Source organism: Pan paniscus, chromosome 23 (genome assembly GCF_029289425.2).
Source record: "Pan paniscus chromosome 23, NHGRI_mPanPan1-v2.0_pri, whole genome shotgun sequence".
NCBI classification, from domain to species: Eukaryota; Metazoa; Chordata; class Mammalia; order Primates; family Hominidae; genus Pan; species Pan paniscus.
The window spans coordinates 40,093,111-40,118,961 of record NC_085927.1 but is presented as its reverse complement, the minus strand read 5'-3'; the positions used below and the strand labels follow the sequence as shown (position 1 = coordinate 40,118,961).

At 36.9% G+C, this 25,851-nt stretch overlaps 1 protein-coding gene across 13 annotated transcripts in view; it reads right to left on the bottom strand.

Moving 5' to 3' along the window:
• HORMAD2 (HORMA domain containing 2) overlaps positions 1-25,851 on the bottom strand; it is a 115,275-nt gene that overhangs the window by 40,054 nt on the left and 49,370 nt on the right. The gene's annotated exons all lie outside the window — the stretch shown is intronic.

The following is a 25,851-nucleotide window of genomic DNA, read 5'->3' as shown; positions in this document are numbered from 1 at the left end:
CTGGATTTGACATGACAGTGTTAACTCAAAGTACAAATGCCCGAAAGAAGGTTAAAGATATAGAACTGGAGCTCTTGGGGATGATCAGGGCTCAAGATAACACATATGGAAGTCGACAGCATACACGTGATGCTTGAAACCCTGAGAATGGATGAATCTTCCAAAGGAAAGCACATAGAGCTGGAAGAGCATATGATCAAAGATTTTGGGGGATGTTTGGGGATGCCCACAATTAGAGGTGGAAGAAAGAACAAAAGCAAAAGAGGGAAGTGGATGGAAAAAAGATGAGAACAGATGGAAAAAGAATGAGAAGTATATCATAGAAATAAGAAGGACTGTTTTAAAATGAGTATATCATCAATATAAAAAAGATCAAGGTCGGGTGTGATGGTTCACACTTGTAATCCCAACACTTTGAGAGGGTGAGGTGGGAGGATTGCTTGAGCCCAGGAGTTCAAGACCAGCCTGGGCAACATAACAAGGCCTAGTCTCTACAAAAATTTTTAAACATAATTAGTCATGCGTGGTGGTACACAAATGTAGTCCCAGCTTCTTGGGAGGCTGAGTCAGGAGGACTGCTTGGGCCCAGGAGTCCAAGTCCAGCCTAAGCAATAAAGCAAGATGCTATTTCTACAAAAAATCATTAGCCAGGCATGGTGGCACAAACCTGGGTTCCAGCTACTTGGGAGGCTGGGGCAAGAGGATTGTTTGAGCCCAGGAGTTCCAAGCTGCAGTGAGCTATGATTGTACCACTGCACTCCAGCCTGGGCAACAGAGCGAGACTGTCTCTAAAAAATAATATAAAAAAAATAGACCAAGAAGAATGAAAAAGGAACAGAGACTCTAAGTTCTATTAATTAGGAAGTCATTGTTTATTTTGAAGAGAGTAGTTGGGGAAGTGAAGGTGGGGGAAGAAGCCAGCTTTCTGCATGGAAAAACTGGTAAGGGGGGTACAGCAAATAGAAAGCATCTTGTGAGAAATTTGGTAAGGAAAGGAAGCAAACAGGTAACTAGAAGCATCATCAGGATTATCTGAAGGCTTTTTTTTCTACCTAATGTTTAGACCAGCTTCATTCAAATTTTTCTCCTTTCTTACTCTGAGACTTTCAAAGTCTTACTTTTGAACAAAGTCAAGATAATGACACAAAGCATCCAAAACCAAGTGGAAGAATTTGATCTCTCTGTGTGTTCTTATCAATTCCTATGAAAGTATCTATATCATCTTTCAAACTATCTTTTATTAATATTTTTTTTTCCTAAACTGAGACTAGTGATGTTCTGGCAGCCTCTAAAAAGATATAATATGAGTAAGAAATTTTAAAACATGCAAATATTTTCAGATAATGTCATTTATTATCTCCAATGGTCTTCAACACAGCTGAGGGGTTTATTTCCAAGTGGAGGACTATGAGCTAATATTCCTTACTGAGGCCATTTATACTTAAATTCTTCAAATATAGTTTTATAGTATTTTTATAGTATTAGGAAGTATTTTTCATGTTGAAATTCTTAAGCAATACTTTACCAATTCTCAGAAATCCTGTATGAATTAAAGTAGTATTATATTTATACTTCAGACCAAAATGTTTAAAGAAAACTGCATTGCTTGTCCTATAAACTAACTCTTGACATATTTATGTTTTTATAAATATGTTTACCGACTTCTGGATAAAGATGGTAGATTGACGCACACATTTATTTTGTTTCCTCCAAAAACCCCTCTAGAATGACAGGAAAAGACATTTCTTTAAAAGGCAGAAATGCAAACAAACAAACAAACAGAAAGAAAGAACAAGCGAAAAGACAGTGACAATGAAATTTTGGAAGCCAGGAAGCAGATGCAAGATAAATAACTAAAATAGCAGACCCAAGAAACCTAAACCAGCAGTGGACCAAACCGAGGACCAGTCAAATGCACGTCATTCTAAATAATTTCCAGCATCAGATACTTTTGGAAGAGGAGATAGAGAGGGTAGGTAGAGGAGCTAAAATAAGAAAGACCAACTGAAAGACATTTATGAAACAGTTGGAATCTTCAGATTCCCTCCCCAATTTTGCAGGGCCAAACAGTTGTTCCTCTTCCACCCTAGGATAAAATCAGAGGTTTATTCTCTATAGAGGGTAATAGAAAGTCTTTGGATAATGGAATACAAAGTGCAGTTGAGGCAGGATTATGGTACTGGAATCAAGGAATTAAGTGAAAGCATGTATACTGAATGCCTGAATGCAGAGACCCTCAGTCCTCTATCTCTATTTGGGCCCCAAAACACTGTTGGCTAGCCTGCATGCTGGGGAAACTGATCAAGAGGAAAGATTTTAAAATACAGATTTTGGGACTTCTCCCAAAGGCTTGTCCAGGTCTTCTATTAAAATAATGAAGGCCACAATCAGCAAGCCTCATCCACAAGCTCAGAGATTCATAGTTCCCCCACTCTTTAATGTGAGCAGACAACCAAGGTCTGCCAGTCATCTGAGGACTTCTAAGGAGAGAGAGGTAGAGGAGGTGGGTGGGGGAAGAGGAGGAAACAATAAACAAAAGAAGCAAACACAGACACACAGAGAGAAAGACTCTATATAGAGATAATTAATATCCTCTGACATAAGAGACAATTCTGTAACCATGAGCAAGAACAGGATGCCATAAAAAGGGAAGTTCAGAGAACAACAACAAGCGCTTGGAAATGAAAACACAATAGCACAAATGAAAAACCAATAGAAGAGTAGGACTATGTCAAGGAGTTCTCCCCAAGAACACAACAAAGGCATAAACATATGGAAAATTGGAGGGAAAAATATTTTTTAAAAAATCGAATACCTGAACAGGGAATCCAGTATCTAAATATTGGTGGGCCCAGAAAGAAAGAACAGAGAAATCTGATGGTACATAATTTTCATCAAGGAAATAATTGAAGAAAGTTTCCCAGAACTGAAGGAGCACCTGAGTTACCAGATTAAAAGACACTGAGTGCCTACTGCAAAAAAAAAGGATAAAAATAGACCTACATCAAGGGACACCATTATGAAATTTCAGAACCCTGAGGAAAAAGCAAATAATACACAAAGACTGAGAATCAGAATGGCTTGGAAATTCTCAACAGCAACACTGAAAGCTAGAAGAAAGAGGAGCAATGCCTCAAAAATTATCATGAAAAATAATTGTCTTCTTAGATTTAATTTCCAGTGAGATTCTTAATCTCATATAAGAATAGATGGATGATATTTTTAGGGCATGAAATATTTCAAAACCTTATCTCCCATGCAGTCCTCTCTAAGGAAGTTACCAAAGGATGTGCTCCACCAAAATGAGGGAGGAAACCAAGAATAGGAAACAAGAAATTTAACACAGGGGAGGGGCAAAGAATTCCCTGGAAGTTGGCGAAAGGAAATTCCAGGATGAGAGCCCAATACCAGGCAGAGAGAGCAAACATCCAGATTTGGTCAAAGGTGAAAAGCTCCAGAGAAATTTCTCAGTGAAGACAAAATTGTTGTTTCTGAATATTTGAGAGGCAATCTAGACCAGTATTGTCCATTAGAACTTTCTGTGATGATGGGAATGTTCTATATCTGTGCTGTCCAATATAGTAGCCACTAGCTAGAACACTTGAAATGTTTATTAGTGTGACTGAGGAACTGAACTTATTGTTTTATTTAGTCAAAATTAATTTAAATTTAAATTCTAGTAGCCATGTGGTTAGTGGCTACCATTTTGGGCAGTGCAGATAATCAGCATAAAGTTTGGAATTGATTTAGGAATAAGTAAAGAGAAAACTGAGCCAATGAAAAACAATTATTAGCTGTAAGGAAAACAAAAATTTGTACAAGAAAGGAAAAGCAATCATGGCTTATGACAACTCAACTCTGTATAAAATTATGTAGTTATAATAACATAAGCATCAGTTACTGACTTAACCCAAATTATATTATACACTGAAAAGTTGTTAGATGTCTTATTTTATTTTTTCCTTCACATAGCAAAATAGTACAAATATTTTCTCTGGGTCAATTATTTTGTCTAATTTTTTTTTTTTTTCAAGACGGAGTCTCGCTCTGTCACCCAGGCTGGAGTGCAGTGGCACTATCTCAGCTCACTGCAAGCTCTGCCTCAGTCTCCCAAGTAGCTGGGACTACAGGCACCCGTCACCACGCCCGGCTAACTTTTTTGTATTTTTAGTAGAGACGGGGTTTCACCGTGTTAGCCAGGATGGTCTTGATCTCCTGACCTCGTGATCTGCCCGTCTCGGCCTCCCAAAGTGCTGGGATTACAGGTGTGAGCCACCGTGCCTGGCCCCTGTCTAATATGTTTTTAAGGAATACACAGTGCTTCATTTTATTGTTCTTCCAAAATTTACTGAACTAATACTTCACTGAGGAACATGTAGGTTGTTTCCAATTTGAGACAATTATCAATAGGACTTTGCTGATTAACACTATGGATCACTGCTTTTTAAAATTCAACTGTAATAAGGCAAACTTTACATGAAATAGAATGTACAAAATGCACCTATTTTTGGATGTTTTCTTTGCATTTTGATAAATGTATATATCCTTGAAACAACCACCACAATCAAGATATAAAACATCTCATCACCCTAAAAAAGTTCCTCTATGCCTCTTTGCACTAAATTCCACCCCCACACCAGGCACTTATTTGTTTCCACTCATTATAAAGTTAGTTTGCTTCCTCCAGAATTTCATGTAAATGAAATTATACGGTATTTAGTCTTTTGCATCTAAGTTTTTTTCTTTTTCTTTCCCTTTCTTTTCACAGGTGTTGATGTGTCTGAATTTTTTGACTTTTAAATATTCATTAACAGTTTTGCATGTATCATTTGTTTGTTCTTTTTTATTGCTAGTAATAATTCACTGTACGAAGATACCACAATTTGCTGATCCTTTCACCTATTGATGGACACGCGAGTTAATTCCAGTTTGGAACTATTATGAATAAAGCTGCTATGAACATTAATGTACAGGTCTTTTTGTGACTGTACATATTTATTTCCCTTGGATAAATACCTAGGAGTGAAAATTTCTGCATCATATAGTAAGTATATGTTTATAGGAATTTGATAAAATATTTTCCAATGCACTGGTCTTGAACTACTGGACTCAAGTAATCCTTCCACCTGGGCCTCCCAAAGTGCTGGAATTACAGATGTGAGCCACCACGCCCAGCCCATTAATACATATTTTCCTGTGATATGTCTTCAAATTCTTGATATTTTTAAAAATGGAGTTGTCTTATTATTATGTTGTAGATTTTTTTAAATGTAGTCTAAATACAAGTTCTTTGTCAGATATAGGTATTAAGAATATTTTTTCCCAGTTTTTGGCTTGCCTTTTCATTTTCTTAATAATGTCTTTGGGAGAGAAGTTTTTTAATTATGATGAAGTCCTGCTTATCAGTATTTTTTTCTTTTATGGTTAGTACTTTTAGGGAACCGCCTAAGAAGTTTTTCCTGAAAGTTTTATCCCATGTTTCCGTCCAGAAGTTTTATAATTTTAGCTCTTATGTGTAGGTCTTTAATCTATTTATAGTCAATCTTGTGTACAATGTGAGGTAAGGATTGAGGTTCATTTTTTTTTTCCATATGACTATCCAGTTGTTCCAGTACTACTAGTTAAAAAAAACCCCACCTTTTACCTTGATACCTTTATAAAAAATTATTGACTACATACGTGTGGGTCTACTTCTGAACTCTCCATTCTGTTCCACTGATCTATATGTCTATCCTTAGCACAATGTCTTGAAATCTGATAAAGTTCTCCTTGTTCTGTTTCAAAATTTTATGACTTTTCTAGTTTCATTCCATTTCCACTTAAATTTTAGAATCAACTTGTCAATTTCTACAAAAAAAAAGGCTGTAAAGTTTTGATTGGGATTGCATTGAACGTATAGATCAATTTGGGGAAAATTAACATCTTACTTGAGTCTTCTAATCCATGAATATGGTACATATCTGCATTTATTTAAGTCTTCGTTAATTTCTCTCAGCAACATTTTGTAGTTTTCATTGTACACATCTTGGCATATGTCTTATTAATTTAGCCCTAAGTATCTCATAAATTTTTATAGTATTGTAAATGGTATTTAGAAATTTCATTTCCAGTTTTTCATTGATAATATAGAGAAATACAATAAATTTCTATGTATTAATCTGTGACCTTGATAAATTCATGTATTATATATTAGTTCTGGTGGTGTCTTTCTTGTAGATTTCTTAGGATTTTCTATTATACAGTCATGTCATTCTCAAAAAAGTTTAAGTTTTACTTCTTCCTTTCCAATCTATATACCTTTATTTCTTATTCCTACCTTAATTAGCTGGTGGGACCTCTAGTATGATGTTGACTATAAGTGGTAAGAGTCTTATTCCCTGTCTTAGGTGCAAAGTGTTTAATCTTTCACCATTAAGTATAATGTCACCTTTAGGTTCTTTGTAAATGTCTTTTATAAAGTCAAGGAAGTTCCTTTATACTCCTTGTTTTCCTGAAGTTTTCATTTTTTCTTTTCTTTTCTTTTTTTGAGACAGAGTCTTGCTCTGTCACCAGGCTGGAGTGCAGTGGCATGATCTCGGCTCACTGCAACCTCTGCCTCCTGGGTTCAAGTGATTCCCCGGCCTCAGCCTCCCAAGCAGCTGGGACTACAGGCACGCGCCCCCAGGCATGGCTAATTTTTTTTTTCTATTTTAGCAGAGATGGGGTTTCACCATGTTGGACAGGATGGTCTCAATCTCCTGACCTTGTGATCCACTGGCCTCAGCCTCCCCAAGTGTTAGGATTACAGGCGTGAGCCACTGCGCCTGGCCAAAGCTTTCATATTTTCAAGTCACAAATGGATGTTGAATTTTGTTGAATACTTTTTTTCTGCTTCTATAGAGATGATCATGTGGTTCTTCTCCTTCATTCTGTAACATGGGGAATTACATGGACTAATTTTCACTTTTTAAACCAACCATGCATTCCTGGGATAAACCACATTAGTCATGACACATTATCCTTTCCATATATTGCTGGATTCAATTTTCTACTATTTTGTTAAGGACATTTGCAGCCATAGTCATGAGAGATATTGTGGTCCATAGTTTTGTTTTCTTGGAGTGTCTTCAGTTTTAGTATCAGGGTAATTCTGGCCTCATAAAATGAGTTGTGAAGCCTTCTCCTCTATATTCTTAAAGAATTTGTTCAAAATTAGTATTATTTCTTCCTTGATTATTTGATATAATTCATCAGTTTGTAACATTTACAGACATTATCATTTAAAATCCCACCAAATTTCTGGAATTTCAATTACACACAGCTTAGACTGTTTGATGTTGTCACATAAGTCACTGAGGCCCTATTCTTTTCATTTTGTTTTTTCATTATGTTTCAATTTGAATGACTTCTATATTCTACTTCAAGTTCACTGACCTATTTTTTTTATAGCTTCTAATCTGCTGTTAAACCCATCCAGTGATATTTTAAAATTTCAGATATGGTATTTTTCAGCTCTAGGGTCTATTTGGACCTTTTCGAAAACTCCTTCCATTTTTCTCTTCATTATATTGATGTTTTCCTTTAAATATTTGAGCATATTTATAATAGCTTTTCCCCTTTTATTTTATTGAGGTATAATTTACATGCAGTAAAATTGTTCTTTATAGTGTACAGTTCTGTGAATTTTGACAAATGTATACACAACCAGTTTCATCAGCCCCAAAATTCCTCCATGTCCCTTTGTAGTTAAACCTCACACTCAGCCCTGGCAACTACTGATTTTTTTCTGTGCCTATAGTTTTGCCTTTGCCAGAATATTGTGTAAGAGATCAATTTCCCACATGTCAGTGTGAGGAGCTCCACAGACCAGCTCTCCAGCAAAACTGCTAAAAACTATTTTTAAAAATTGAAGTCTCTATTATACCTAAAGGCATACAGTAATTGAAGAAGCCTCCGTTCAAGAATATCTTCTAAAATTTGCCAAGAACAACAAAAGTTGGTGGTATTTGAACCAAGACCATTTCCTCCACCCTCCCAGCTCAGTTACATTCCACTCCATTCCATTATAGATTGGGATAGCCAAGAACACAAGCCTCCCTCTCTCCCAAGCTCCCAATCTGAGGGCTATCTTCATGGGAGGAAAAGAACGTTAGTATTTTTCTTCTTGCCTCCAGCTATTGCTAAATTCTATGTTGAGTATGGCCATGAGGTGGGGGCTCATGGTGAGATGGAAGTTTTGTGTAGGATACAGTACCACTATACTTCCAGCCTCACTGGTGAAATGGAAGTTCTGCCTAGGGTACAGTACCACCGAGAATGCTGAGGTCTCAATCACCCTTGCCCTGGCTTGTAAGGTCGTGGTTCTATGCTGGGAGAGGCAAGCTGAGAAGATCTGAGTCTACTGTCCCCCCTCCACTCGGCCATCAGCTCCTAAAGCTGCGTGTCACTCAGAGATAAGCACACCATTGTCCCCGTACCTAGCTCCAGAGCTGTGGCTCAGATATTTTTCCAAGGGGAGAAGCAGTGCATAAAATAGCTCCTAATCTCTTTCCAAAGACAGTGACTTTATTGCAACAGAGCATGGAGAAGTTCAAGGATAAGGACATGCTCAAATACAATGGAGGTTGTATCAAAGGGCAATTGGAAGGAGATTGGTAGATTCATTACAGGTATTTGCTAAACTGTAGGCTGGCCAGTTTTCAGGAGAGAATCAGGAAATAGATAACTGAGAGAAGTCCTCCTGTGGTCAGAACAAATTTCAAACACTGGAACCTCAGTAACTATCCCTTTAAAGAAGTCCAAATTTGATTTGATTAAACTGTAGAGTAATATATGCCTGGGACACTGATGAAAATAATGGAGCAATCACCAGCAATTAGTTGTGTTTAATAACTGGGCAGGGAAGAATTGGCCAAAGAAAGCCCAGATGAAACCGCTGTATTAGGCTGTTCTTGTGTTGGTACAAAGAAATATCTGAGGCTTGGTAATTTACAAGAAAAGAGGTTTAATTGGCTCATGGTTCTGTAGGCTGTACAGAAAGCATAGCACTGGCATCAGCTTCTGGTGAGGGCCTCAGAAAGTTTACAATCATGGCAGAAGGCAAAGGGGGACCAGGTGTCTCACATGGCAAGAGTGGGAGCAACAGAGAGCACAGAGGTGCCACACACTTTTAAACAACCAGATCTTGCAAGAACTCACCATTACAAGGACAGCACAAAGCCATGAGGGATCCGCACCCATGACCCAAACACCTCCCATCAGGCCCCACCTCCAGTTACATTTCAACATGAGGATTGGGCAGGACAAATATCCAAGGCATATCAACCATCATTATCCCAGGGTGACTGTGGGGCATACCTAAGGCTGCACTTCTGAGTAAGAAAAAGGTCCACAAATAGACATATCATAGTAAAAGTGCTGAAAACCAAAGACATGGAGAAAATCTTAAAAACAACAAGAGAAAAATGACTCATTGCTAACAAAGGAACCCCTATAACGAAAACAGCTGATCTCTCTGCAGGAACAATGGGGGCCAGTGAGGTAGTGAGACAACATATTCAAAGTGCTCAAAGAAAAAAAAACTGTCAGCCAAGAATTCTTTATTCAGCAAAGATATCTTTAAAAAACAAAGGTAAGATAAAAACACTCCCAGATAAACAAAAACTGAGAGAATTTTGCTAGCAGATTCATCTTACAGGAAATACTAAAGAAAATTATTCAGGCTGAAAATTATCACACACAATAATTCAAACCGACTTGAGAAAACAAAGAGCATCAGTAAAGGTGCTCTTATAATGCAATTATAAAAGGCAATGTAAATGCACATTTTTCTCCTTTCTTCTCTTAAATGAACTAAATTTTATATAGTAAGTTGTGTAAAATAATATGCATATGGTATATTGTTTGATGTAAAACTTCAACAAATGTAGTATATTTGCCAATAATAGCACAAAGAAGCTGAGTAGGAGAAAAGCTGTTTGGGCAAGGAGATAGCTACAGATGATAAAGTACCAATTAAACAATAATTGTTGATCTTGTACCATTAATAGATGTAATACATAAAAAAAATACCAAAAAGGGACAAAAGAGACTACATAAGGGTAACATTGCCATGTCTCACTGGAATTAAGCTAGCATAAACCTGAAACTGATTCTGATAAGTTAGGATGTGCATGATAAGCCCTAGAGCAACTACTAAAGAAATTCAAAAAAATAGTGAAAAAAATTAAAGAAATTAAAATGCTTCATTCACTCAGTGCAAGGAAAACAAGTCAAGGAGGAATAGAGGTACAATAAACACATATAAAACACATAGAAATAAAAAGTAAAATGACTGTCATAAACCAAATATATCAATAGTAACATTAAACATGAATGGATTAAGCAAACCCATCAAAAGGCAGAGGTTGTAACTGGAGATAATAAGGGGCATTTGGGGATAATAAAAGGATCAACCTGTCAATAAAATAAAATAAATATAAATATATGCACCTAATGTTAGAACACAAAAAATATGAAGAAAAACTGATCAAGGAAGAAACAGACAATTCAACAGTAATAGCGTCAGATTCAATACCCGAACTTCAGTAATGAATAGGACAATTAGGCAGAATATCTGAACAACAGTCTAAACTAACTAGACCTAACAGATATATATATAGAACACTATACCCAGTAACAGCAGAATACACAGTCTTCTCAAGTGCACATGGAATATTCTCCAGCATAAACCATATATTTACTTTTTTTTTAGTCAAGGAGACAGGGTCTCACTCTGCTGCTCAGGCTGGAGTGCAGTGGAGTGATCACAACTCACTACAACCTTTACCTCCCAGGCTCCAGCAATTCTCCCAGCTCAGCCTTTCAAGTAGGTAGGACCACAGGCACATGCCACCACGCCTGGCTGGTTTTTGTTTGTTGGTTGGTTGGTTGGTTTTTTGTTGTTTTTTTGTAGAGACTGGGTCTCACTATGTTGCTCAGGCTAGTCTCAAACTCCTCACCTCAATCCATTCTCTTGCCTCAGCCTCTCAAAGTGCTAGGATTACAGGTAAGAGCTATCGCACCCAGCCCGTAAACCGTATGTTAAGGCACAAAACAAACCTCAACAAATGTAAAAGGATAGAAATAATAAAAAGTATGTTCGGCTGGGCGCAGTGGCTCACGCTTGTAATCTCAGCACTTTGGGAGTCCAAGGCGGGCAGATCACAAGATCAGGAGTTCAAGACCAGCCTGGCCAATATGGTTAAACCCCGTCTCTATTAAAAATACAAAAAAATTAGCCAGGGGTGGTGGCACATGCCTGTAATCCCAGCTACTTGGGAGGCTGAGGCAGGAGAATCACTTGAACTCAGGAGGCGGAGGTTGCAGTAAGCCGAGATTGTGCCACTGCACTCCAGCCTGGGTGACAGAGCAAGACTCCGTCTCAAAAAAAAAAAAAAAGTATGTTCTCTGACCTCACTGGAATGAAATAAGAAGCTAATAACAGAATAAGATTTGGGAAACTCAAATGTATGTGGAAGGGGTTGAGGGATAAAAGACTACAAATTGAGTACAGTGTATACTGCTCAGGTGATGGGTGCACCAAAATCTCACAAATCACAACTAAAGAACTTACTCATGTAACCAAACACCACCTGTTCCCTGATAACCTATGGAAATAAAAAAATTAAATAAAAAAGTATGTGGAAATTAAACAACATACTCCTAATAACCAATGGATCAAAGAATAAATCAAAAGGGAAATCAGAGGTGGCTCATGCCTGTAATCCCAGCACTTTGGGAGGCCGAGGTGGGTGGATCACTTGAAGTCAGGAGTTTGAGACAAGCCTGGCCAACATGGTGAAACCCCGTCTTTACTAAAAATACAAAAATTAGCTGGACATGGTGGTGCATGCCTGTAATCCCAGCTACTCAGGAGTCTAAGGCAGGAGAATTGCTTGAACCCAGGAGGCAGAGGTTGCAGTGAGCCGAGGTCATTCCACTGCACTCCAGCCTGGGTGACAGAGAGAGAGATACTGTGTCAAAAAAATAAAGGGGAAATCAGAAAATACTTCAAGATAAATGAAAATGAAGATACAACATAACAAAACATAACACTGCTAAAGCATTGCTTAGAGGAAAATTTACAACTGTAAATGCCTATATTAAGAAAGGAGATCTCAAATAACCTAACTTTCCACCTTAAGACACTGGAAAAAGTGCAAACTAAACCTAAAGCAAGCACAGGAAGGAAATAATACAGATTAGTGTAGACATTTATGATATGGAGAATTAAAAAATAGTGACAATCAGTGAATCCAAAGGCTGATTCTTTGAAAGATCAACAAAATTGACAAACCTTTAGCCAGCTTGACCAAGTAAATAAAAGACTAAAATTACCAGAATTGGAAATAAAAGACCAGATATTACTGCTGACCTTACAAAAATAAAAAGCATTATAACAGAATACTATGAGCAATAATATGTCAATAAATTAGATAACTTAGATGAAATGGAAATTGCCTAAATTACACAAAATACCAAAACTGACTCAAGAAGAAATTGAAAATATGAATATATCTATAACAAGTGAAGACCTTGAATTAACAATTTTTAAAACTATCCACAAAAAGAAAAGCCCAGTCACAGATAGCTTCACCACTAAACTCTACCAAACATTTAAAGAAGAATTAATACTAACTCTTCACAAACTCTTCCAAAAAGTAGAAGATAAGTAAAAACTTTTCAATTCATTTCTCTCTCTCATGCACACTTTTTCTTTTTTATTTTTTTGACAGAGTCTCACTTTGTTGCCCAGGCTGGAGTGCACTGGCACTATCTCAGCTCACGGCAACCTCTGCTTCCCAGGTTCAAGCAATTCTCGTGCCTCAGCCCCCCAAGTAGCTGGGATTACAGGTGTGTACCACCATGCAGGGCTAATTCAACTCATTTTTATGAAGCCAGTGTTACCCTGATACCAAAACCAAAGGCAACACAAGAAAACTACAGATCAATATCTCTCATGCATTAGACACAAAAATCCTCAACAAAATACTAGCAAAACATCTAGCAATATAAATACACACACACACACACACAGATACACATACACACAATGATAAAGGGGGATCTATCTCAGGAATGCAAGCTTGGGTTAATATCTGAAAATCAGCTAATGTAATACATTATATCAAAAGAATAAAAAGCAAAAATCACATGATCATTTCAAGAGATGCAGGAAAAGCATTTGACAAAATCCAACACCCTTCCATGATTAAAAAAACACTCAGCAGACTAAGAAGGGAACTTCTTCAACATAACAAAGGGCACCTAAAACAAAAACCCATACCTAATGATGAAAAATTAGATGTTTCTCTAAGATTAGGAACAAGACAAGGACGTCTCTTCACTTCTATTCAACATTGTCATGGAGGTTCTAGCCAGGGCAATTAGATAAGAAAAGGAAATAAAAGGCATCCAGATTAGAAAGGAAGAAGTGAAACTATATCTATTTGCAGATGACATGCTTTTGTATATAGAAAATCCTCAGGAATCCTCTAAAAAAATTAGGATATAGAAAGTAATCAGGAATCTTCTAAAAAAAACTATTAGAACTATTCAACGAGTTCAGCAAGCATATCAGTCAGGGTTCTCTAGAGAAACAGAACTAGTAGGATGAAAAAATATATATATAAGTATATATATATGTAGAGAGAGAGACAGGTTATTTATATATATGTATGTAGAGAGAGAGAGACAGAGGATATATATATATAGTACAGTTCACATATATATATAAACACATTTATTATAAAGAATTGGCTTATCCAATTATGGAGGCTGGCAAGTCCAATATCTACAGTGTGAACCAGCAGGCATGAGACCCAGGAAAGTTGATGATGCGGTTCCAGTCTGAAGGCCAACAGGCTAGAGACCCAGGAGAGTCAATGGTGCAGATGAAGTCTAAGGCAATCTGCTGGAGCATTCCCTCCTGCTCAGGGAGGCCAGTCTTTTTGTTCTATTCAGGCCTTCAACAAATTCAATGAGATCCACACACATCATGGAGTGTTAGTTTTACTTTACTCAAAGCAACCTGCTTAACTTAAAGTTTACTGATTTAAATGTTAATTTCATCCAGTAGCACCCTCCAAGTTGACACATAAAATTAACTATCCTACCAAGGTTGTAGAATACAAAATCAGTATACAAAATTCAAAAGTATTTCTATATACCTGCAATGAATAATACAAAGATGAAAATTTATTCCCAAGTATTTTATTCTTTTCATGCTATTGTGCAGTTCACATACTATTCACATACTATTATGAACAGTATGAAAAGAATGCTTATGAATAAATTTAACAAAATAAATACAAAATTTACAATCTAAAAACCACAAAACATGGCTGAAAGAAATTAAAGAAAATCCAAATAAATGAAAATGGAATGGAAGACAATATTTATAAATTGTATATCTGGTAAGGAATTTACCCAGAATATATAAAGAACTCTTACACCTCAGTAATAAAAGGACAAATGACCGTTTTTAAAATGGGCAAAGGAAGCTGGATGCAGAGGCTCATACCTGTAATTCTTGCATTTTAGGGGGCCAAGGTGAGAGGAATGCTTGACTCCAGGAGTTCGAGACCAGCCCAGGAAACATGGCGAGACCCCATCTCCACAAAAATATTTTAAAAATTAGCCAGGCATGGCGGTGCACACCTATGGTCCCAGCTTCTCTGTTGCCTAGGCAACAGAGCAAGACTCTGTCTCAAAAAAAAAAAATGGGCAAAAGATCCGAATAAACATGTCTCCAAGGAATATATATAAATGGATAAGAAGCACATGAAAAGATGCTTGACATCATTAGTCATTAGAGAAATACAAATTAAAACCACAATGAGGTACCACTTACTTTGCACCCACTAGGATGGCTAGAATCAAAAAGTGAGACAATACCAAGTGCTGGTAAGGATGTGGAGAAATTGGAACCCTCATACACTGATGTTGGGAATGTAAAATGGTACAGCCACTTTGGAAGAATTTTGGAGTTCTCCAAATGATTAAACACATATGACCCAGCAATTCTACTCCTAGGTATATATCCAAGAAAATTAAAAATAGATACTCAAAAAGAACTTATATACAAATGTTTATAGCAGCATTATTCACAATAGCCAAAAGGTTGAAAGAACCCAAATGCCCATCACTAATACATGGATAGGCAAAATGTGGTGTATCCATACAATGGAGTATTATTCAGCCATAAAAAGGGATGAAGTAATGACACATGCCATACATGGATGAACTTTGAAAACAAGATGCTGCCCTTTTGGCTGAAAAGCACATGGTAGTTGGCAAGAACAAGCACTTTATGAAAGGTGGCAAAAGCAAGCCAAGAAGAAAGTGGTTGATCCATTTTATTTCTTTCTTTCTCTCCCTCCTTCTTTTCTTTCTTTCATTTTTTATTTCTCTCTGTCTCTTCCTTTCCTTCTTTCCATTCCCCCTCCCTCCCTCCCTCCCTTCCTTCCTTCCTTTTTTGAAACAGGGTCTTGCTCTGTAGCCCTGGTTGCAGTGCAGTGGTGTGATCAACAGCTCACTGCAGCCTCAACCTCCTGGGCTCAAATAGCTTGATCCATTTTCTAAGAAAGATTGGTATGATGTGAAAGCACCTGCTATGTTCAGTATAATAACTATGGGAAAGACACTCATCACCAGGACTCAAGGAATCAAAATTGCATCTGATGGCCTCAAGGGTCATGTGTTTGAAGTGAGTTTGTCTGATGTGCAGAATGATGAAGTTGCATTTAGAAAATTCAAGTTGATACTGAAGATGTTCAGGGCAAAAATGCCTGATTAATTTCCATGGCATGGATCTTATCTGTGACAAAATGTGTTCCATGGCTAAAAAATAGCAGACCATGATTTAAGTTCACATTGATGTCAAGACTACCAATGATTATTTACTTTGTCTGTTTTGTGTTGATTTTACTAAAAAATGCAACAATTACACATGGAAGACTTCTTACAATTGACACTAACAGGTCTGCCAAATCCAGAAGAAGATGATGGAAATCATGACCCAAGAGGTGCAGACAAATGACTTGGAAGAAGTGGTCAATAAATTGATTCCAGACAGCACTGGAAAAGACACAGAAAAGGCTTGCCTATCTGTTTATCCTCTCCATGGTGTCTTCATTAGGAAAGTAAAAATAAAGAAGCCCAAGTTTGAATTGGGAAAACTCATGTAGCTTCATGGTGAAGGTAGTAGTTTTGAAAAAGCTACCAAGGATGAGAAAGGTGCTAAAATTGAATGAGCTGATGGACATGAACCATCGGTCCACGAATCTGTTTAACATTCAGACTTTTAATAGTGTCAAATTAAAAGCCCTATTTGTGGAAAAAAAAAAAGAAGAAAAGAAAACACAATGTTAAGTGAAAGAGGTCAGTCACAAAATTCATCATAGTATATGACTTCATTTATTTGAAATATACCATAATAGGAGAATCTGGAGACAGAAAATAGATTAATGGTTATTTAGGACTGGGGGAGAGGAGAAATAAGACAGGAAGGTGAAAGCTAAAGAATACGGGTTTTTTTCAGGTGATGAAAATCTTCTAAAATTTTGACTGTAGTGATGGTTGCAAATCTCTGTGACTATACTAAAAACCATTAAGTTGTACATTTTAAATGAGTGAATTGCATGGTAAATAAATTACATTTCAAGCTATTAAAAACAGAAAAAATGTTGTACAAATAGAATCAAATAGTATGTAGTCTTTTGATTCTGGCTTCTTTCACTTATCATGCATTTGCAACTCACCCATGTTGTTGCATGTTTCAGTAGTTTGTTCCTTTTTGTCTTAAGTTTATCCATTCCCTAATTAAGAAACACCTAATTGTTTCCTTACTTTGAAGATTATGAATATAGTTGCCGTAAACATTTGCATACATTTTTGTGTGTAAACATAGGCTATCATTGCACTTGGTATAACAGCTGTTTTAAAGTCCTTATCTACTAATTTTATCATTGCTGAAATTTCTGGGCTTGCCTCTACTGACTGGTGTCCCTCAGGTTATGGATCAGTTTTCCTGCTGCTTTACATATCAAGAAACTTTTATTAGATTCTGAACAATAAGAATGTTACATTGTTGAATGTTTGAATTTTGTTATCTTTCTTAAAAATTGTTTTGGCAGGCAGATAAGCTTGATCCTTTTGAGGCATATTTTAAAACTTTATTAGATTAAATCTGGAGGGTTTTACTAAAAGTTTGGTTTAGCTCTACTGCTAACATGTAACCCTTCTGGAGTCTCTGTTGAATGTTCTGAGTGTTCGAGAAGGGCTCTCCATTTGACTGGTAATTATGTGAACATCTCCCATCCCTGTGAGAGCTCTGGGAATTGTTAAGTTGCCAGTTTTCTTTGTCCAGGCTTGTGGAGTTTTGACCCACACCTGAAAAGCTGAATATTAAAAGACTCAAGGAACCCCTATGCTGATTTCTGGATCTCCTTCTCTGTATAGTTCCCTGCCCTCTGATATTCTGTCTCCAACTGCCTCAGATTCCCCATACTCCAGTCTCTTTCTTCGACTCAGCAAGACTGCCATGCTCTGCTTGGGTTCTCTCTCCCTGAACCAGTGGTCTGGAAGGTGTCTCCTAGCAGGAAGCTAGGGCAATTTTAAGACTGGTCTCACTTTTCTTCTGTCAAGGATCCCATTCCTGTGTGCCTGTTATCTAATGTCCAAAAACAGTTGCTTCATATATTTTGCCCAGTTTTCTAGTTGTTTACAGCAAGAGGGTAACTCTTACATTACTCTTTCATGAGTGAAAGTGGAATTTGGTCATTCTAATATAGGGTTTTTACCTCTCTTCTGAAATTTTACACGCTCTCCCCTACATAGGCGAATATATGATTTAACAGATTGAGTATGAGTTTTGGAGCCAGACAGACCTAGATTGAAATATTGATTTTGATGCTCTCTAGTTGGGCAACCTTGGACATGCTACTTAATGTCTTTGAACTTCTGTTTCTTCAGCTATAAAATATCATGCAAAGTTGTTGTTGGGATTAATCGGGTTCACAAATATACACAGCCTTTTGTGGGCACTTAATAAATGGTGGCTATTATTATTATATAATAAATAGCTATTTGTTTGTTTCTCTTCCTCTAATCAAGTTTGAATCAGGGATTTGGCCCATTCTTCTTTGTGTACACTACCCTCCTATGATGACTCAAGCGTAGTAGGCCTCAATATAAATTTATTGACTGAATAAATGCTGATAACCTATTGTTGATTAGAATATAGTAGAACTTTTTTTTTTTTTTTTTTTTTGGTGACAGAGCAAGGTTCTGTTGGTACACACATGAGATTATGCTTGTAACAAATCTAAGCATCATAAGAGGAGTAATTCTTTTAGCACTTATATTAGGATCTCAAAATTGAGAGCTAAGACTTCAGAAGACCAGTACTTCTGTCAATGGTAAAGAAAAGTTAGAAACACAATTGGCCTCATTTTCTTCTGGATTTAGCAGACCTGTTAGTGTTAATTGTATATATATACATATATATAATATATTTATTTATGATTATACTTTAAGTATAATCATAAATATATATATTTATGATTATATATATATATAAAATCATATATATTATATGCTGGAGTGCAATGGTGTGATCTCGGCTCACTGCAACCTTCACCTCCCGGGTTCAAGTGATTTTCCTGCCTCAGCCTACTGAGTAGTTGGGATTACAAGCATCCGCCACAATGCCTGGCTAATTTTTTGTATTTTTGGTACAGACAGGGTTTCACCATGTTGGCCAGGCTTGTCTCGAACTCCTGACCTCAGGTGATCACCCACCTTGGCCTCACAGAGTGCTGGGATTACAGGCGTTAGCCACCACACCTGGCCCCAGTAGAACATTCTTTTAAACTTTCTTCACAATGAGCTTCATGTAGCCTTGTTTAAATGTCAAAATGATACCTTTAGTGATAAAGTTTGTTTGTTCCAACTTTGGTCATCAAAGCAGAAAGAGCCCTCCGTTGGGCAGAAAAAAAGCACACCTAGGTAGTGGTTCATAAAGTATACAGTCATCCCTCTGTATCCATGAGGAATTGGTTTCAGGGCACACACACTCCACACCTACAGATAGGAAATCTATGGATGCTCAAATCCCTTATAAAAAATGGCACAGTATTGGCATATAATATGCACATCCTATGTACATATTCCCATGTATATTAAATTATCTCTAGATTATTTATAATACCCAATATGACATAAATGCTATGTAGTTATACCGTATTGTTTAGGGAACCATGGGGGACAAGAAAAAAAGTCTGTACATGTTCAGTACGGACCCAATCATCCTTTTTTTTTTTTTTTTAACAGTTTAAACCCACAGTTGGCTGAATCCACTAATGCAGAACCCACAGATACAAAGGGCCAATTGCAAACCACCATGGCATGTGTATACCTATGTAACAAGCCTGCATGTTCTGCACATGTATCCCAGAACTTAAAGTATAATCATAAATAAGTATATTATATATATATATATGTATATATATATACAATTAACACTAACAGGTCTGCCAAATCCAGAAGAAAATGAGGCCAATTGTGTTTCTAACTTTTCTTTACCATTGTCAGAAGGACTGGTCTTCTGAAGTCTTAGCTCTCAATTTTGAGATCCTAATATAAATGCTAAAAGAATTACTCCTCTTATGATGCTTAGATTTGTTACAAGCATAATCTCATGTGTGTACCAACAGACAATTTAGCATCAAATAGAAAACTTTAACACACATAATGGTATTAGGAAAATCAGCCAACTGAATATAGTTATAGGAAATTGGGTAACATTATCATTATACTTTTTTCCAATGTGCAATTGAATAAAATCTCAATGAAGTCACTTTGAAAAAAATCTGAGTTTAAATGAAACCTAATATTTCATTGATTTTGGTGTAATGATAACATTGTATTATTAGAGGCATCTCTTTTTTAACCAAACAGAATATTCTGTCTTACTCTTTTTTAAACAAAATTTATTTATTTTAATGCTAGGGCTTATTAATTGTAACATCCAAAGCATTTCTACCTAAGATTACTCACCGTGTTTGACTTTTTTTTTCTGCTATAATACATATCAGTATACTTCTTTAATGTGAGTGAAACATATACAGATAATCAGTGTGGCTCTTCCTACTCACAAAAGGAAAGAAGTAATTCTCTGATATGTTATAGAATGATTCATATAAAAAAAGAAATGACTTATAAGACTGATGGGAAAGTCAACCAACTTTCATTCCTCTTTGCACAGTTAACAGAGGATAGCAATTACATTCTGGACTGCAAAACAGAAAAATTAATTGGAAATAATTTTCTATTTGACAAAAGGAAACTTAATGAAAAGGACTAGAGTCTCATGATGAAGAAAGAATGATGTGTGTGTGTGTGGTTTTTTGGTTTTGTTTTGTTTTTTTTTTGAGACGGAGTCTCCCTCTGTCTCCCAGGCTGGAGTGCAGTAGCGTGAGTGATCTCAGCTCACTGCAACCTCTGCCTCCCAGGTTCAAACGATTCTCGTGCTGGCTAATTCTTGTATTTTTAGTAGAGACAGGGTTTCACCATGTTGGCCAGGCTGGTCTTGTACTCCTGATCTCAGGTGATCCTCCCGCCTCGGCCTCCCAAAGTGCTGGGATTATGGGCATCAGCCACTGCACCTGGCCTGATGTGTGTGTTTTTTTAAGGCTGGATATTTTCTGCAAATAATGTGCCTCTTCCAGTGCTTTCAATAATCTACCCCACTTCCAAGAATCTGAGATATTCCTGCCAACACTATGTTGTATCAAAGAAGGCATATATGCTTCAGGAGATGTGATGCTATGAAAATCATCAGACTATACCTCAAAAAATGCAAAACTTCAGTTCAGAGTTTAGTGGGAGACAATAGGTTTTGAATGAAAAGGCTCTTGTTTTAATCTACTATCTGAAATACAAAGCAATTCTAAGGAATTCAGAAAAATACCTTTCTAGTCCACACGTAAATGCTGCTATTTACCTTGGAAACAATGTACTTTACATTCTAATTTCTTAAAAATAAATCATTTGCTTTTTAATTAAGTGTGTTGGCACAAAAGAGTGAGAAATGAGCTTCATGGAGGGAAAGAATACATCAGGTAAACTACATATTGTTATAATTTGTGGATTCTTTTGTGGAATTCATAAAAAAGAAAAAAGCTATCTTAAAACATTATTTTTAAATTGAAATAAGATGCAGAAATCCAAGCAAAATGCAAACCATTTTTATTACACTTAGAAAATAGTGTAATATAGTGTGTATGTTTGGGATATGCTTAAAAAGCAAACCATTCTTTGTAACTAAATCAAATGATAAACTATTGAATAAACTTTAAAAATACTTGTGGTTCTTATAAGAAAATGGTATTCTCTGCCTTTAGCTCATCCTCAAAAAAAAATCATTTGTATGAATTATTTATGCTTCAGTGAAATTGATATGTTACAGATGAAAAAAATGCCATTCTGGATCAAGATTTCTAGTTACAAAAGAAAGGCCTAGAAAAAAGCCTTGTAGAGAGTGTCTAGCAACTGTATTTGGAGGTATAAAGACACATAAGTATTTCAGAAAATTAGAAAATTATAGTAGACCCCTGCCTAAAAATATGGTTAAAATATTAATTCTCAAAGAACTACAATGACTTAATAAACTGGAACAATTAATCTCCAAAATAGACCTGGGCCAACATTAGCCCTCCATCTTTTTATCACTGTCTGTGTAAGTAATTACTAGAATTTTTTAAGGAGATTGGGTTAATTATTTCTACTAGAAAGAAGTACTTTTCCCTTAGCATTTAAACAGCATAAATTTAAGTAAGATTCTACAACAAATTACAGAACATATGTTGATTAGCACCATATAGGTCAGTTCTTTGAAGAAACCTGTCTAAGGATCTTTAGGGGAAGTTGTCTTCAGTGTGTATGTCTACTGCTATCTGCCCAGTTGTCTATGACAGGGAAAAAAAAACAACTTCCCAGGGTTATGTGAAGTGCTTTTGTGTTTGTGTAGACTTACTAGCTATAGCTTAGGCCTAAAACACCCCTATTAGGAAGGAAGACCTGGCCAGGCATGGTGGCTCTTGCCTGTAATCCCAGCACTTTGGGAGGCGGAGGCAGAGGCGGGTGGGTTGCTTGAGCTCAGGAGTTGGAGACCAGCCTGGGCAACATGGCGAAACCCTGTCTCTATAAAACATATAAAAATTAGCCAGACATGGTGGCACGCCCCTGTAGTCCCAGTTACTCGGGTGGCTGAGGTAGAAGAATGGCTTGATCCCAGGAGGCAGAGATTGCAGTGAGCCGAGATCGCGTCACTGCACTCCAGCCTGGGTGACAGAATGAGACCCTGTCTCAAAAAAAAAAAAAAAAAAAAAAGAAAAGAATGAAGACCTGTCCTGAAAGTGTGTGTGGGGCAGATTAAATGATAAGGACACAATTAGGACAGCGTTTTTCAGACAGGCTTACTGAACCCTGTATTGTCCCGGGATTCCTTGGACAATTCCAATGTTCTATTTTTCAAGTGGAGTTAGGTTTTTAGAGTTCTTATAATTTAAGAATTCTTAAGTTTCAAGCATATGTGCTTTTACAATTCTGAATCCATTGCCAAATTATAATCTCACTTTCACATTATTCCTTGGATCTTAAGAATCACACCAGAAAGTGAATAGCACAATTACTGAATAATTTCAACTATTAGTAGAAACTCTGTTATATTTGCCTTTCTGTGACTGAAATAAGGAATTACCTGAAAAAGAAAATTGTATTAAAATCTTTCTATTTTCAACGGTCTCACAACAAGATGATTGTGTTAAATCCCTTCTTTACTATAGATCATTGGTAGAAAAGCAGTGTAAGCTGTTTGATCAAAAATTTATAAACTTTCTATTTTAATTTTAAATAAAATTTAAATTACAAATTATTTTTAAAGTTTTAAAAAATCTTTGAGTTAGAGATTACCAAGAGTAAAGAAATTTCAGCAAAGCCATGTAGGATACAGGAAAGGCGTGGAACATTCAGTATTGTAATTCTAAGTCACAGAGACAGAATTTCTGATGCTACCATACTGGACTTTCCAACTTGCCTGGAATGTCCTCTGCCATGATCACTGCCAATCAAAATATGATTCATCCACAAAATCACCAAATCAAGCTAGGCATGGTGACACATGCCTATAATCTCAGGTACGTGGAAGGCTGAAGTGGGAGGATTGCTTGAGCCCAGGAGTTCAAGACCAGCCTGGGCAACGTAGTGAGAGTGCATCTCAAAGAAAAAAAATAAATCACCAACTTAATGAAACTTTCCCACACAGTACCAATTTATCATTTTTTCTGTAACCCTAGTACTTTGGAGTTCAATTGCCTGGGTTTGAATTCTGTCCCTGTTACAAATTCACTATGTATGGAGTCTTGGGCTAATTTCTCTGGCTCAGTTTCCTATTTGTAAAATGAAGATAACAATAGTATCTACCTTATAAAATAGCTAGGAAGATTGAAAGTGATAATATATGTAAAGCTCTGAGAGTGCTCGAAATTGTTAGTTAATATTATTTCTATCATTCATATACTCTCTAGTATTACCTTTTTATTACATTATGTAGGTGTTATCTCTTCAGCCACGATTCTAAAGGGCACAGGCTTTATCTTATATGTCTTTATTTTCCTCACAGTGCTTAGCAGGGCATTATTTATTCTCTCTCTCTTTTTTTTTTTTTTTTTTTTTTTGAGATAGAGTCTCACTCTGCCACCCAGGCTGGAGTGTAGTGGCACGATCTTGGCTCACTGCCAGCTCCACCTCCCGGGTTTTTGCCATTCTCCTGCCTCAGCCTCCCAAGTAGCTGGGACTACAGGTGCCCACCACCACACCTGGCTAATTTTTTGTATTTTTAGTAGAGACAGGGTTTCACCGTGTTAGCCAAGACGGACGGCCTCGATCTCCTGACCTTGTGATCCACCCGCCTCGGCCTCCCAAAGTGCTGGGGTTACAGGCGTGAGCCACCGTGCCCGGCCAGGGCATTATTCTCTTAATAGAGATTCAAAAAATATCCCAGACAATCTTAGCATGAAAGATATCTTAGAGGTCAATCTAGTTCAACCTTCCCTCTAAATCATGATTTTACTTTTGCAACACCCTAATCATATACTCTATCTTGAACACACGTGTATATCTGCACTTGAGCACAGCTGGTGACACTGGAGCTCACCCCCACACAAGGCAACCAGGTTTAAGTAGTTATCATTGTTAGAAAATCCACCCTGAGGAGGTGGAGAAGCTGGCAGTTTCTGGAAAATGATTTGGTACTACTCATTTGAGAGCCATACAAATATTGAAGCTCTGTAAATTTCACTCCTGATACTATATTCATAGAAAAATTTTTTAAATGCTTTCATGTGTGCAAAGGTATTTATTACAATACTTTATAATAGCAAAATCAAGAATTAACCTAAATGTTTCAAAGTAGGGAAATGGTAGAGTGCCTAAATAAAACAAGAAGTCATTAAAATTAAAAATATAAAGATTAAAGTGGAACATATTTACAAAATCAATAATGTTAAGTATAAAAGTAAAATAAATTCACATATACCATGATTAAAACCATATGCAAATATATAAATCAATGAAAAAATACTGGAGAGGATGGGACATATAAAAATAAAAACAGTATTGATAGGATGGTGGGACGGCGGAAGATTTCCATTGGTTTTTAAATTACTTTAATGTTATAATAATATTGCTTAAAAATTTGTAAAGAGAAAATTCTTCCTTCTATTGAGCCAAAATCAACATAATTTTCATCTACTGGTTCTCATTCTGCCCTTTGCAATTACACAAAATAAATCAACTTAAAATATTTGAAATATTTGAGTGCCTCACTCTCTGGCACCCTGGAAGACAGACAGGAGAGGCAATGATGACATCAAAGAGACCCAGTTAGAAGACTCAACTATCACCAAGAAAGCAATGATGACATCCTGAATCAGCACAGTGGTAACAGCGCTAGATTTGAGAAATACTTCAAAGGCAAAACACATGGAAATGGTGTACCAAAAGAATGTAGAAAGTGAGGAGAAAATAACAGTTGAACATATTCCTGGTTGGGTTGCTTAGAAAAGTGATGGTGCAATACCAAGATAAGGAACCTAGGATGAGGAAGTGCATGTTTGGTCAGAAGTTAAAATTCCATTTGAAGATGTTGAATCTAAGGTACCTGTAGGATATTCATGTCTATACATTTATGGAAGTACAATTTGGAATCAGAAAGACAAACCAAACCAGAGAAATAGAAAAAGACAAAGATGTGCCAGGCGTGATGGCTCACACCTATAATCCCAGCACTTTAGGAGGCCAAGGCCAGCAGATGGCTTGAACTCAGGAATTTGAGACCAGCCTGGGCAACATGAAGAAATCCTATCTCTAAAACAAATATAAAAATTAGGCTGGGCGTGGTGGTTCACACCTGTAATCCCAGCACTTTGGGAGGCCGAGGTGGGCGGATCACGAAGTCAGGAGTTCGAGACCAGCCTGACCAACATTATGAAACCCCATCTCTACTAAAAATACAAAAACTAGGTGGGTGTGGTGGCACATGCCTGTAATCCCAGCTACTCAGGAGGCTGAGGCAGGAGAATCGCTTGAATCAGGGAAGCAGAGGTTGCAGTGAGCCGAGATCGGGCCACTGCACTCCAGCCTGGGTGACACAGCAAGACTCCGTATCAAAAAAAAAAAAAAAGAAAAAATAGCCAGGTGCGGTGGCATGCATTTATAATCATAGCTACTTGGGAGGCTGAGATGGGAGGATTACTTGTAAATGAAATG